At 45.2% G+C, this 12,205-nt stretch overlaps 3 non-coding genes and 1 pseudogene across 3 annotated transcripts; all 4 read right to left on the bottom strand.

Moving 5' to 3' along the window:
- Positions 1–7,470: 7,470 nt before the first annotated feature.
- On the bottom strand, positions 7,471–7,589 carry LOC125734999 (5S ribosomal RNA). The gene has a single exon (XR_007394300.1). It is a non-coding gene; the product is annotated as a 5S ribosomal RNA (ribosomal RNA).
- A 1,080-nt stretch (positions 7,590–8,669) lies between these two features.
- Positions 8,670–8,788, bottom strand: LOC125731021 (5S ribosomal RNA). The gene has a single exon (XR_007391311.1). It is a non-coding gene; the product is annotated as a 5S ribosomal RNA (ribosomal RNA).
- Positions 8,789–9,861: 1,073 nt separating this feature from the next.
- LOC125735695 (5S ribosomal RNA) lies at positions 9,862–9,980 on the bottom strand. Its single transcript, XR_007394987.1, has one exon. It is a non-coding gene; the product is annotated as a 5S ribosomal RNA (ribosomal RNA).
- A 1,076-nt stretch (positions 9,981–11,056) lies between these two features.
- LOC125731432 (5S ribosomal RNA) lies at positions 11,057–11,175 on the bottom strand (annotated as a pseudogene).
- Positions 11,176–12,205: the final 1,030 nt, after the last annotated feature.

The following is a 12,205-nucleotide window of genomic DNA, read 5'->3' as shown; positions in this document are numbered from 1 at the left end:
CCCCGATGGTATGCGGGGTCGCCCTCTGGGTCAGCGTACGCAGTTGCTGGGGGCTGAGCATAAACATTTTCTTGACTTGGCTCATGTTGCTGGAAAAGGCTAGTTAGCCGTCTTACCGGCAAACAGGCTTGTAACGAATGGCAGAGCCACTGATAAGAGCGGTAATAAGAATCCTCCTTTTTGAAGAATTGCCACGCGTTTCCTAGCGACGCTGTTTTTCTTACATGCGAAAAGTTTAATCAATCTTTTCTGTTTCTTGAGTTTGGTAAATTGAGCTACGGTTAAAGGTATGCGACCTCTTATGAGATTGAGACAGATTTCGGAGAGAGCCAAAATTATGTCGTTAGATGGGTCAGCCGTAAGAATCTTTTTACGTTTCACCCCCCTCGTCCTCTGTAAAACTTTAAGGGTCGGCAGGTGTTTCCTGAGATGTTCGGACATAGCTTAGTAGTGATAAATCAATGGCTCGCCGGTAGAAAGACGATGGGTAACGACCCCGGTAATAATCCGGTCCTGAGTCGGAACTCTTCTGGGCACGTGGCTCTCAAATCGACCAATAAATAGCCGTGCGCGGGCCCTGTGGCCTCATGGTAGGCATCTAGAAAAAACTTTTTCTGCCAAGGAAACATTTGCTGAGCTAAAACTTTGATTTGCATTCTGTCTCGCACATTCTTAAACAGACAATAATAAGTCGTATTTAGGGCTATAGTCCTGCTGTACTTGCCCTGGTGAAATACGTTCTGCACCAGGTAGATGACCGAGATTTGACGGTGATGTCTGAACCTCGTGAAAGCTTCTGCCACGAGTTTGTTTTCGGACGCGCTGTCCATCAAATCATCGATGATTATCAAGGAGCCTGAGGGGAAGCGCTCCTCGTCCTCCCAGCTTTTGGGAAGCCCTTGTATAAATTCAATTTCGCTGATCCGATCGCGTAGTTCATCATAAAGCGGCTGATGGGAAGCGAAACACCACACAATTTTTTTAACGGGGCCCCCTATGAAACAGTGACTCTGATTTAAAAGCATTTCTTTAGTGAAATAGGTTTTCCCCGAAGAACTTGCCCCTGCGATTATAGCCGTAAACGGGAGTTCTAAACGGTGATCAAAGTCGACCTCTCTCACGCCGCTACCCATCATTTTGCAAAAAAAAAAAAAAACACACTGACGAAACGGTAAATACTGCCCTAATCTTTTAAATCTTTCCGAGGACACACACACACACACACACACACACACACACACACACACACACACACACACACGTGCAAACCACTGCTGGAGGGGTGTCAGCTTTCACAGACACAGAGTGCATGTGTAAGTTTTTAATAAAAACTCTTGTGATAAATGTACAAAACATTTCAGTACACAAGTTTGAAAATAAAAAACATCTTACTAGGAACATTTTAAAAACATCTTAAAACATCTTTCATTTTTAAAAACATCTTACTATGAACATTTTAAAAACATCATACTATGATCATTTTAAAACAAATGAACATCTTTGATTTTTAGAAAACATCTTTGTAAAAAACTTTTCATTTTTAAAAACATCTTACTAGGAACATTTCTCAGTTTAAAACATTTGTACATCTTACTTTGATTTTAAAAAACATCTTTGAAAAAAACTTTTCATTTTTAAAAACATCTTACTAGGAACATTTCTCAGTTTAAAACATTTGTACATCTTACTTTGATTTTAAAAAACATCTTTGAAAAAAACTTTTTTCATTTTAAAACAAATGAACATCTTTGATTTTTAGAAAAAACTTTAAAAGCCCTTTTGCGATGCTGCTAGTTTTACATTTCAGTAACCGAAAGGCAGAGTTTCCCCGCTAGCCAGCAATCTGCGTTTGTCGTAGACGACCCTGACCTTTTTATCTAGAGGCCTATTAAACAGGCGAAAGCTTTTCATGTCGCGTTCGATTTTGTTGTACTGCGTCATTATAGCGGGGTTATTCCTACAACCTCCGATGTAGTTTTCAATCAATCCGATCATACTGTCAAAGTTTACCTTTTGACAGGTTTCGTAATTTAGAGTTATACCCTTACATTTCATTTGTGTTTTCCCGTTGTTGAGTCGGTAACAGTAACTTTTTGGTCCCAGCGCACCCCACGAAGCAATGTATTCGTCGGGGGCTAATTCGGACGTCAGCTCGCCCAGGTAATTGCCTAAGGTCGGGTCATATTCACCAGGCCTGCTTATGTACACGATGCTGTCGGTGTCGTGATACAGCACCCTCCGCCCCAATCTTTCCAGTTCTTTGTAAAGCGTCAACCGACCCCACGCGGTAGTTTGACACGCTATGAATATGTTAGTCTTTCCCGGCGGCACTTTGTAGGAAGACTTGAAACGCCAGCGGATGAGGGCGACCTCGTCGTTGACAAACGCGAAGCTGGAAATCTCGTACAGGTCCGAGCAGAAAAAATTAAAAAATTCCCCCGGGTCAGACACTATACATGTCTGGAGCATGTTGCTCCTCTGCGCCAGTTTACCCCACAGAGAGTTAAGCAGAAGTTTGGACACTTGCCGCTTCCCTTCATTAGACACTATCTGATCGGGCTCCAATTCGATCCCCTCACGCTCGAGATAGTTTTTTATGTACTCCCTGCGACCCACGTCATCGGTCGCGTCGTCGGGGTAGCCCGAAGCCTGCTGCTTCACTTTGAGAAAGGTTTTAATGTAATCTCTAAACAGGTCGCCGCTGGTCTGGGGAAAATGCCACACTTCGTGAATTTTAACGAGCGAGTACCCCCTGTCTAAAGCCAGATTTAGCTCCGCAGTTACCCACACGCCTATCAATGCCCGCTCTGCGTCGGAATGCCCGCACGCCCCCTCCTGTCTGTTCTCGATCGCGCACGTCCTGCACAGTGTAAACACCAGTTTCCCATTTGGCAGTCTGCTGGGTAGGACGGGGGAAAACAGCTCGCGCGGGGTGTTGACCGTGGCTTTGATCAGGCCAAAGTATTCATTCAGAGGCTTAAAATTCGAATGAATGATTTCCGGGTGCCCCACGGGGAATTCACATTTAGCCAGAGTGTACGGGTACAGCGACGTGAAATCCACGTAGCGGACGCGCTCTTGCCCCGTGACGTCGTAACGCAGGCGAATGGCCGACGTCCGACCCCCAAAAAGCGCTTCTCGCGGCCTTAGGGGCTCAGGGGGCTCAAAGTCTGACAGGAAACGCTGTACCTGTGGGTCGTGAGTTTTAGCGTGAGCCCATTCGTGTTCCCAGATGGATTCCACGTTCATATTAAACTCTTGGCGCAACGACTCGAGTTTTTCCCTTGTTTTAACGTACAGGGCACCGAAGCTCTCGCGGGTCAGGGGGCAGATATCGTGTTCGTTGTTGCAGGTAGGACAGCCGTGAAACTGACAGCCTAGAAACTCGAAAGCCCATTTCTCCCCCTCAATCTCGGCGTATCCGTCTAAGTGAAAGCGCCCCACACTCACTTCACCCCCGCGCAGCGCGTGTCGAATTTCGATGCCGCGCGCGCGCGCCCGATGAATTCCAGCCACTGGATGGACACGCTCGAATAACTTTTGTATTGCCTCCTGTAATCCCATACATCCGGGATCGCGATCGTATCTCTGGGCAGGAAATTTGTCCTGTAAACTAGCAACGCGGCCGAAGCGATGGTGGCCGCGGAGAAGGGATCGCAACCCGTGAGCATTTTAAACTCCCGCAGGAAGCGCAAGCAGCCCTCTCTCAGAATCTCCACGTCGTTCTTACAGTAAGCGATCATCTCTTTGTGAAAATTAAAGGTCTGGTGCTTTACAGCGTCGTACCATTGATAAAACTTGTCGCGTTCTTTGGTGGACATTTGATCGGGCCCAAATTGATCGGGAGGGGGGTAGGGTCCCACGTAACTAAAGTTTTCCACGTCTGTGAAATGATGCGGAAAATAGCCTTTTCGCATCTGAGTCGAGCATCCCATCGCATCGGGGATTTTTCTCAACGGCATGCTTAGAAAGGAGTGACTGTCGATGTACCTCTGCTCAAACAGGCTGTCCAGGATGAGAATGATTTTATTCCCCTGCGATACCACACGCGGTTCCACGCCTTCCTTCACCATCGCGTTCAGTATGATGTAATTATCGAATGCCTTACCATAGTGACTAATGAAACAGACGCCTCTATAACAGGGCGCCCTGAAATGTCTGAGAAACTGTAGCGCGCAGTTGGGCCCCTCGGCGGTCATTGTCTCGTTCTGATCGGAGATGGCGCAGACGTACACCGGGATATGGGTACCCGACCTCTGAGATGTTTCAAAGTCAAAAAACACATATTCGGTGGCCTTTTTACGCCCCTCACCCCTTTCGGCCCGTTCCCCTATGTTAGGCTTCTCGGGTGGATTTAGATAGCAGAGATGTGGGGTGGATATGTCTGACACGGCCGTGTGGAGTTTAGCGTCGCAGATATTACATTTTTCCGCTTTACACGAGTGCGGTTTTGGGTTCTCGGGAGTGAGGTAGTATCTGAGCCCGCAGGCTTTGCATTTTCTGAACTTGTCACAGGGGGTAGCGAGCTCCCCCCTAACTGGGCAGACCCTAGGCGTACGGTGGCGCTCAAAGCAGGTGTCATTTAAACATCTGAAATTACAACGCTCACATAGTATCGCCGGTGTGCTTTCACCTTCTCTGCAATTAGTCTGACAGACGCTACAAAATTTTTCGCATTGATGAGAGTGAGGCGAATCGTACCCTTTGAAACAGCTCGGGCAAACGTACCCCACGCCTAAGAAGCCCTTTACGCTTTTAATGCCGTAAAAATGCTGATTGTGTAAAAAGAAATACACCGCCCGTCTACCGTCGCTAGGCGTGGGTGTCTGGTAAATTTGGAGATTGTTTGAATAAGGTTGTTGATAATACACCACTGCTTTGCAATCAATGATTTTCTCGAAATTGATAATGTCATTCAAAGCGACTGCGTGATCGGGGGTGAATCCCGCTTTCTCCTGTAACTCCAGGCCGAGCTTTTCAGCCTCGGCAACAGTAAAGTTTTCGTGCAGCAGATGCGCCAAGTTTATGGCGAAACACGCGTTGGTGTTGTTATTAATGATAAACATGTGTCTGGCTTTTTTAGAAATTATTTCTGAAGCTAACATGGTCTGTAGTTTACGTTTGTTCGCACCGCCGCGTGGGATATTTATTACGTCTACGATTACTTCTAGGTTGGAATCGTTTAAAATCTCTTGATTAGACTGTACCAGGCGATCCAGCAGCTGCTGCAAGTCTGTCAGCTCCCCCACCCCATACCGTACAATTTGCGACAGCTCGTCGTTTAAAAAGTCAGCGCGCAGGGTGACCTGTATATAGGCTCCCCATACGGCGTAAGGAATCGCCTCATTCACAATATTTTGAAACCCCTCGATTACATTTTCATAGTACTCGCGGAAATTGCCTTCGTTTCTAGGTCGCGGGATATTTAGAATCCGCCTAATCTGTACGTTATTGAATCTGCGGCGATGAAGGACCCCGTCAGGCTGGGGATCCACGTCACCGACGGCACCGCCACCTTCCTGTTGAACATTTTCAAATTGTCCCAGCCCAAATTCATTTTCAATCTCCTCAGCATCGAGAAGAAATTCCACGTCTGACAAGGCCTCCCACAATTCAGAATCCGCGGGGGACCATGCGACCTCGTCGGTGGGGGGTAGCCCCGCTTCTGCTTCAGAACCCCTTTCATTTAACATGCTTGTTAATGTCTCTAAGGATGGGAGAAAACAGGGGTCCTGGGCCAGTGTTTCAGCAGACGCCGCTGGTGGCGAGTCGTGTTGAGCAGAGTAATCCGCATCATTTTCATTATTAGCATTGTTGATAATGGCTATTTCATTTAATAAGGCTTCGGGTATAGCCGCTGGGGGTGTTGCTCCGTCCATACCTGTTGATTCTCTCGCAGATTTTCTCTTGACCGGTCGGCGTAGTCTCTCTCTCTCTCTCGTACATAGACAAAAAAAAAAAAAAGAGAATACCTATTATTAGAATGTTATTTTTTAATTGAATAGCATTTTTATAACAGGAATAAAAGAAATAATATACTTACCGGGTAAGGTCTCGATGAAACTTGTGGTTCTTTGGCTGGTACAAACTTTGGTAAGGAGGAAAAGGCCCCCCGCTCGACGTAATACAATTTAATTGTCTCTGTCACCCCATATCTGCACGGTCATGTATGACAAACAAAACTATAAACAGAATTTACTGGCGGGGAAATTGTCAGACTTGATGTATGACCAGGTGGTACGGCCTTGATGATGCTACTCGTGCCTGTGTAAGAAAATTATCTGTAATTTGGGACGTATGTGAAAACAAAACTTTAAACAGAATTTACTGGAGGACAAAGTGTCAGACTCGATGTATGGCCCGCGTGGCCGGGTAGGGGGGGCGCCTCGATGGCCAGGTGGCACGGCCCTGCAGAATTTACTGGCGGACAAATTGACAGACTCGATGTATGTCTCGACTTATGACCTTTACAAATTGGCGCCATACGCCGATGTGATACAAACGCTCGCGTGAGGAAAAAACACACGGTCAAAACTAGCGCCGAGCGTTTTTATTGGACGATAGACCCTGCACCTCCTCCTCTCATTCTTTGCTCCAACTTTACCATTTTATCCCACAGTCTCTCACAGTTTCTCTCAGACTCGCGCAGCAGCACGCCTCTCAGCTCTCCCGCATCGCTCTCTCCGAGGATTATCCAAAGCCGTGCGGACCTTTCCGCGCTACCGCACCAGTATGTGAATAAGTCCTTTGCTGATTCTCCGAAGCCCGGGGACCTTACCACGCTACCGCACACCGTACGCTCGCGCTCCATCAGGTAACCCAGCCACGCTCACTCCCGCCCGCGCCCCACAAAATAATAATAATAATAACTTATTCAAATAACACACGCTCATAAGCACTCTCATCAATATCATTTTTAAAATAATACACACTCATAAGCACTCTCCTCAATATCATTTTAAAATAATAAACATTTAAAATAAGCATTTAAAATAATAAATAATTAAATCCAAATACCATTGCAGCACTAACACAACCAACCCAGGCCCCCTAAGCCACAATCATTTAAAATAATAAATAAATAATTAAATACAAATACCATTGCAGCAGTTACACAACCAACCCCCGGGGAAGAAGACAAAAAAAAAATATTTAAATAAATAATTAAATCCACATGCTATTGCGTCAGTTACACAACCAAGCTCAACCCACTACAACATAAGCTCCGCCCACTGAACTTTTGAACGTGACCTTTGACCCGACCTGTCATTTTGACGAAAGCGGTATTGCATCTCTCTCTTACAGCACCTAGAATTACCAGGAAGTATTTAGAGTAAAACGGTTTCTAAAAGCTGGCTTTATGAAAGAGAGAAAAAAAATATATATTTAAAATAGTAAAATGGAAGGGGAGTGCTAGATTTAAATTAATCGTGAAGTGGAGCGCCCCCTGTATAAAGTAAAAGTGAGAAAAGCTTACAGCACCTGGTATTCCCAGGTGGTCACCCATCCAAGTACTAACCAGACCCAACCCTGCTTAGCTTCCAAGATCAGACGAGATCGGGCGTGTTCAGGGTGGTACGGCCATAAGCGAGAGACGCTACCAAAAACAGCCCTTTTGCATTACACGCCTCTATACATGCCAGTTGGTCCCATTGTATCCTACTAATGTTTTTTTTTTTTTTTTATCTGACTCACACTGCAGCCCCACCATCCAATCGGCAGCGCCGGACCCACACCAAACATTCACCAAACTACTCAGCCGGCAGCCTACCACAATTATTCCATTCTTTCCGCATCCGCACACTTCCTTCTCTTTAACTCCTTTTCACTACCGCACAGGTTAATCGCCGCACGTCCACCGCCAGCAAACATTACTCCTTTGCCTACTGCATGCAGGCTTCTCTTAACGACCCTCTGTTATCAACTCCGCTAACAGCCACAAAATCTCCGCCGCACGAAGCCCACTGGTAGCTGCTGAATCACATGCTTCCCCAAAACGTTGCGCTGTCAGAACACTGGGAGCTACACACACCAACAAGTCCATACTGCAGGCTGCAGCCAGAACAATTTTCTACATTCAAACATCGACGGCCTCTTCTCTCTAAAAATTCACCAGACCGCTTCTACCACCAGCAAAGAAGTTTCCATCCCTAATACCTCTGTGATTCCCACTAACCTAAACATTAATCTGGCATTGAAGGGTGTGAATTACCCCGGCCAACCTGCTCTTTTAAATACAGCTTTTAGCAAGTTTTGAAGGGAGGAGAAGAGCAGAACTTGCTATGCCAATAATATCGAGTCTTCTGTGGCGAAGTGGTTTTTGCATAGAAAACAAAGCGGTGAGTTGAAGAGGAATAATATCAGTACTTTGTTTAAAACTGTGTGTAAAAAGCTGTCTCTTTATCATTAACAATAAGTTGTAAAACGTGAATGGGGAGTGACAGTCTTCAAGTTTGTGAGAAGATCGCGCGCTGGTGGAATAAAGGCACGAACAGTTTACAGCACCTAGAATTACCAGGAAGTATTTAGAGTAAAACGGTTTCTAAAAGCTGCCTTTATGAATGAGAGAAAAAAAATATATATATATAAAATAGTAAAATGGAAGGGGAGTGATAGATTTAAATTAATCGTGAAGTGGAGCGCCCCCTGTATAAAGTAAAAGTGAGAAAAGCTTACAGCACCTGGTATTCCCAGGTGGTCTCCCATCCAAGTACTAACCAGACCCTACCCTGCTTAGCTTCCGAGATCACACGAGATCGGGCGCGTTCAGGGTGTTATGGGCGTAAGTGAGAGACGCTACCAAAAATAGCCCTTTTACATTACACGCGTCTATACATACCAGTTAGTCCCATTGGATCCTACTCCTGTTTTTTTTTTTTTTTATCTGACTCACACTGTAGCACCACCATCCAATCGGCAGCACCGGACCCACACCAAACATTCACCAAAGTACTCATCCGGCAGCCTACCACAATTATTCCATTCTTTCCGCATCCGCACACTTCCTTCTCTTTAACTCCTTTTCACTACCGCACAGGTTAATCGCTGCACGTCCTCCGCCGGCTAACATTACTCCTTTGCCTACCTCTTGCAGGCTTCTCTTAACAACCCTCTGTTATCAACTCCGCTAACAGCCACAAAATCTCTGCCGCACGAAGCCCACTGGTAGCTGTTGAATCACATGCTTCCCCAAAACGTCGCGCTGTCAGAACACTGGGAGCTACACACACCAACAAGTCCATACTGCAGGCTGCAGCCAGAACAATTTTCTACATTCAAACATCGACAGCCTCTTCTCTCTAAAAATTCACCAGACCGCTTCTACCACCAGCAAAGAAGTTTCCATCCCTAATTCTTCTGTGATTCCCACTAACCTAAACATTAAGCTGGCATTGAAGGGTGTAAATTACCCCGGCCAACCTGCTCTTTTAAATACAGCTTTTAGCAAGTTTTGAAAGGAGGAGAAGAGCAGATAATATGCCAATAATATCGAATATTCTGTGGCGAAGTGGTTTTTGCATAGAAAACAAAGCGGTGAGTTTAAGAGGAATTATATCAGTACTTTGTTTAAAACTGTGTGTAAAAAGCTGTCTCTTTATTATTAACTATAAGTTGTAAAACGTGAATGTGGAGTGACAGTCTTCAAGTTTGTCAGAAGATCGCGCCCTGGTGGAATAAAGGCACGAACAGCTTACAGCACCTAGAATTACCAGGCAGTATTTAGAGTAAAACGGTGTGTAAAGGCTGCCTTTATGAATGAGAGAAAAAAAAAAAAATATAAAATAGTAAAATGGAAGGGGAGTGCTAGATTTAAATTAATCGTGAAGTGGAGCGCCCCCTGTATAAAGTAAAAGTGAGAAAAGCTTACAGCACCTGGTATTCCCAGGTGGTCGCCCATCCAAGTACTAACCAGACCCTACCCTGCTTAGCTTCCAAGATCAGACGAGATCGGGCGTGTTCAGGGTGGTACGGCCATAAGCGAGAGACGCTACCAAAAACAGCCCTTTTGCATTACACGCCTCTATACATGCCAGTTGGTCCCATTGTATCCTACTAATGTTTTTTTTTTTTTTTTATCTGACTCACACTGCAGCCCCACCATCCAATCGGCAGCGCCGGACCCACACCAAACATTCACCAAACTACTCAGCCGGCAGCCTACCACAATTATTCCATTCTTTCCGCATCCGCACACTTCCTTCTCTTTAACTCCTTTTCACTGCCGCACAGGTTAATCGCCGCACGTCCACCGCCAGCAAACATTACTCCTTTGCCTACTGCATGCAGGCTTCTCTTAACGACCCTCTGTTATCAACTCCGCTAACAGCCACAAAATCTCCGCCGCACGAAGCCCACTGGTAGCTGCTGAATCACATGCTTCCCCAAAACGTTGCGCTGTCAGAACACTGGGAGCTACACACACCAACAAGTCCATACTGCAGGCTGCAGCCAGAACAATTTTCTACATTCAAACATCGACGGCCTCTTCTCTCTAAAAATTCACCAGACCGCTTCTACCACCAGCAAAGAAGTTTCCATCCCTAATACCTCTGTGATTCCCACTAACCTAAACATTAATCTGGCATTGAAGGGTGTGAATTACCCCGGCCAACCTGCTCTTTTAAATACAGCTTTTAGCAAGTTTTGAAGGGAGGAGAAGAGCAGAACTTGCTATGCCAATAATATCGAGTCTTCTGTGGCGAAGTGGTTTTTGCATAGAAAACAAAGCGGTGAGTTGAAGAGGAATAATATCAGTACTTTGTTTAAAACTGTGTGTAAAAAGCTGTCTCTTTATCATTAACAATAAGTTGTAAAACGTGAATGGGGAGTGACAGTCTTCAAGTTTGTGAGAAGATCGCGCGCTGGTGGAATAAAGGCACGAACAGTTTAAAGCACCTAGAATTACCAGGAAGTATTTAGAGTAAAACGGTTTCTAAAAGCTGCCTTTATGAATGAGAGAAAAAAGAAATATATAAAAAAGTAAAATGGAAGGGGAGTGATAGATTTAAATTAATCGTGAAGTGGAGCGCCCCCTGTATAAAGTAAAAGTGAGAAAAGCTTACAGCACCTGGTATTCCCAGGAGGTCTCCCATTCAAGTACTAACCAGACCCTACCCTGCTTAGCTTCCAAGATCACACGAGATCGGGCGCGTTCAGGGTGGTATGGGCCTAAGTGAGAGACGCTACCAAAAATAGCCCTTTTACATTACACGCGTCTATACATACCAGTTAGTCCCATTGGATCCTACTCCTGTTTTTTTTTTTTTTATCTGACTCACACTGTAGCACCACCATCCAATCGGCAGCACCGGACCCACACCAAACATTCACCAAAGTACTCATCCGGCAGCCTACCACAATTATTCCATTCTTTCCGCATCCGCACACTTCCTTCTCTTTAACTCCTTTTCACTACCGCACAGGTTAATCGCTGCACGTCCCCCGCCGGCAAACATTACTCCTTTGCCTACCTCTTGCAGGCTTCTCTTAACAACCCTCTGTTATCAACTCCGCTAACAGCCACAAAATCTCTGCCGCACGAAGCCCACTGGTAGCTGTTGAATCACATGCTTCCCCAAAACGTCGCGCTGTCAGAACACTGGGAGCTACACACACCAACAAGTCCATACTGCAGGCTGCAGCCAGAACAATTTTCTACATTCAAACATCGACAGCCTCTTCTCTCTAAAAATTCACCAGACCGCTTCTACCACCAGCAAAGAAGTTTCCATCCCTAATTCTTCTGTGATTCCCACTAACCTAAACATTAAGCTGGCATTGAAGGGTGTAAATTACCCCGGCCAACCTGCTCTTTTAAATACAGCTTTTAGCAAGTTTTGAAAGGAGGAGAAGAGCAGATAATATGCCAATAATATCGAATATTCTGTGGCGAAGTGGTTTTTGCATAGAAAACAAAGCGGTGAGTTTAAGAGGAATTATATCAGTACTTTGTTTAAAACTGTGTGTAAAAAGCTGTCTCTTTATTATTAACAATAAGTTGTAAAACGTGAATGTGGAGTGACAGTCTTCAAGTTTGTCAGAAGATCGCGCCCTGGTGGAATAAAGGCACGAACAGCTTACAGCACCTAGAATTACCAGGCAGTATTTAGAGTAAAACGGTGTGTAAAGGCTGCCTTTATGAATGAGAGAAAAAAAATATATATAAAATAGTAAAATGTTAGGGGAGTGATAGATTTAAATTAAT

The sequence above is a fragment of the Brienomyrus brachyistius genome, chromosome 2 (genome assembly GCF_023856365.1).
Source record: "Brienomyrus brachyistius isolate T26 chromosome 2, BBRACH_0.4, whole genome shotgun sequence".
Taxonomy (NCBI): Eukaryota; Metazoa; Chordata; class Actinopteri; order Osteoglossiformes; family Mormyridae; genus Brienomyrus; species Brienomyrus brachyistius.
The sequence above is the reverse complement of the archived record's forward strand: the minus strand, read 5'-3'. Positions and strand labels throughout refer to the sequence as shown.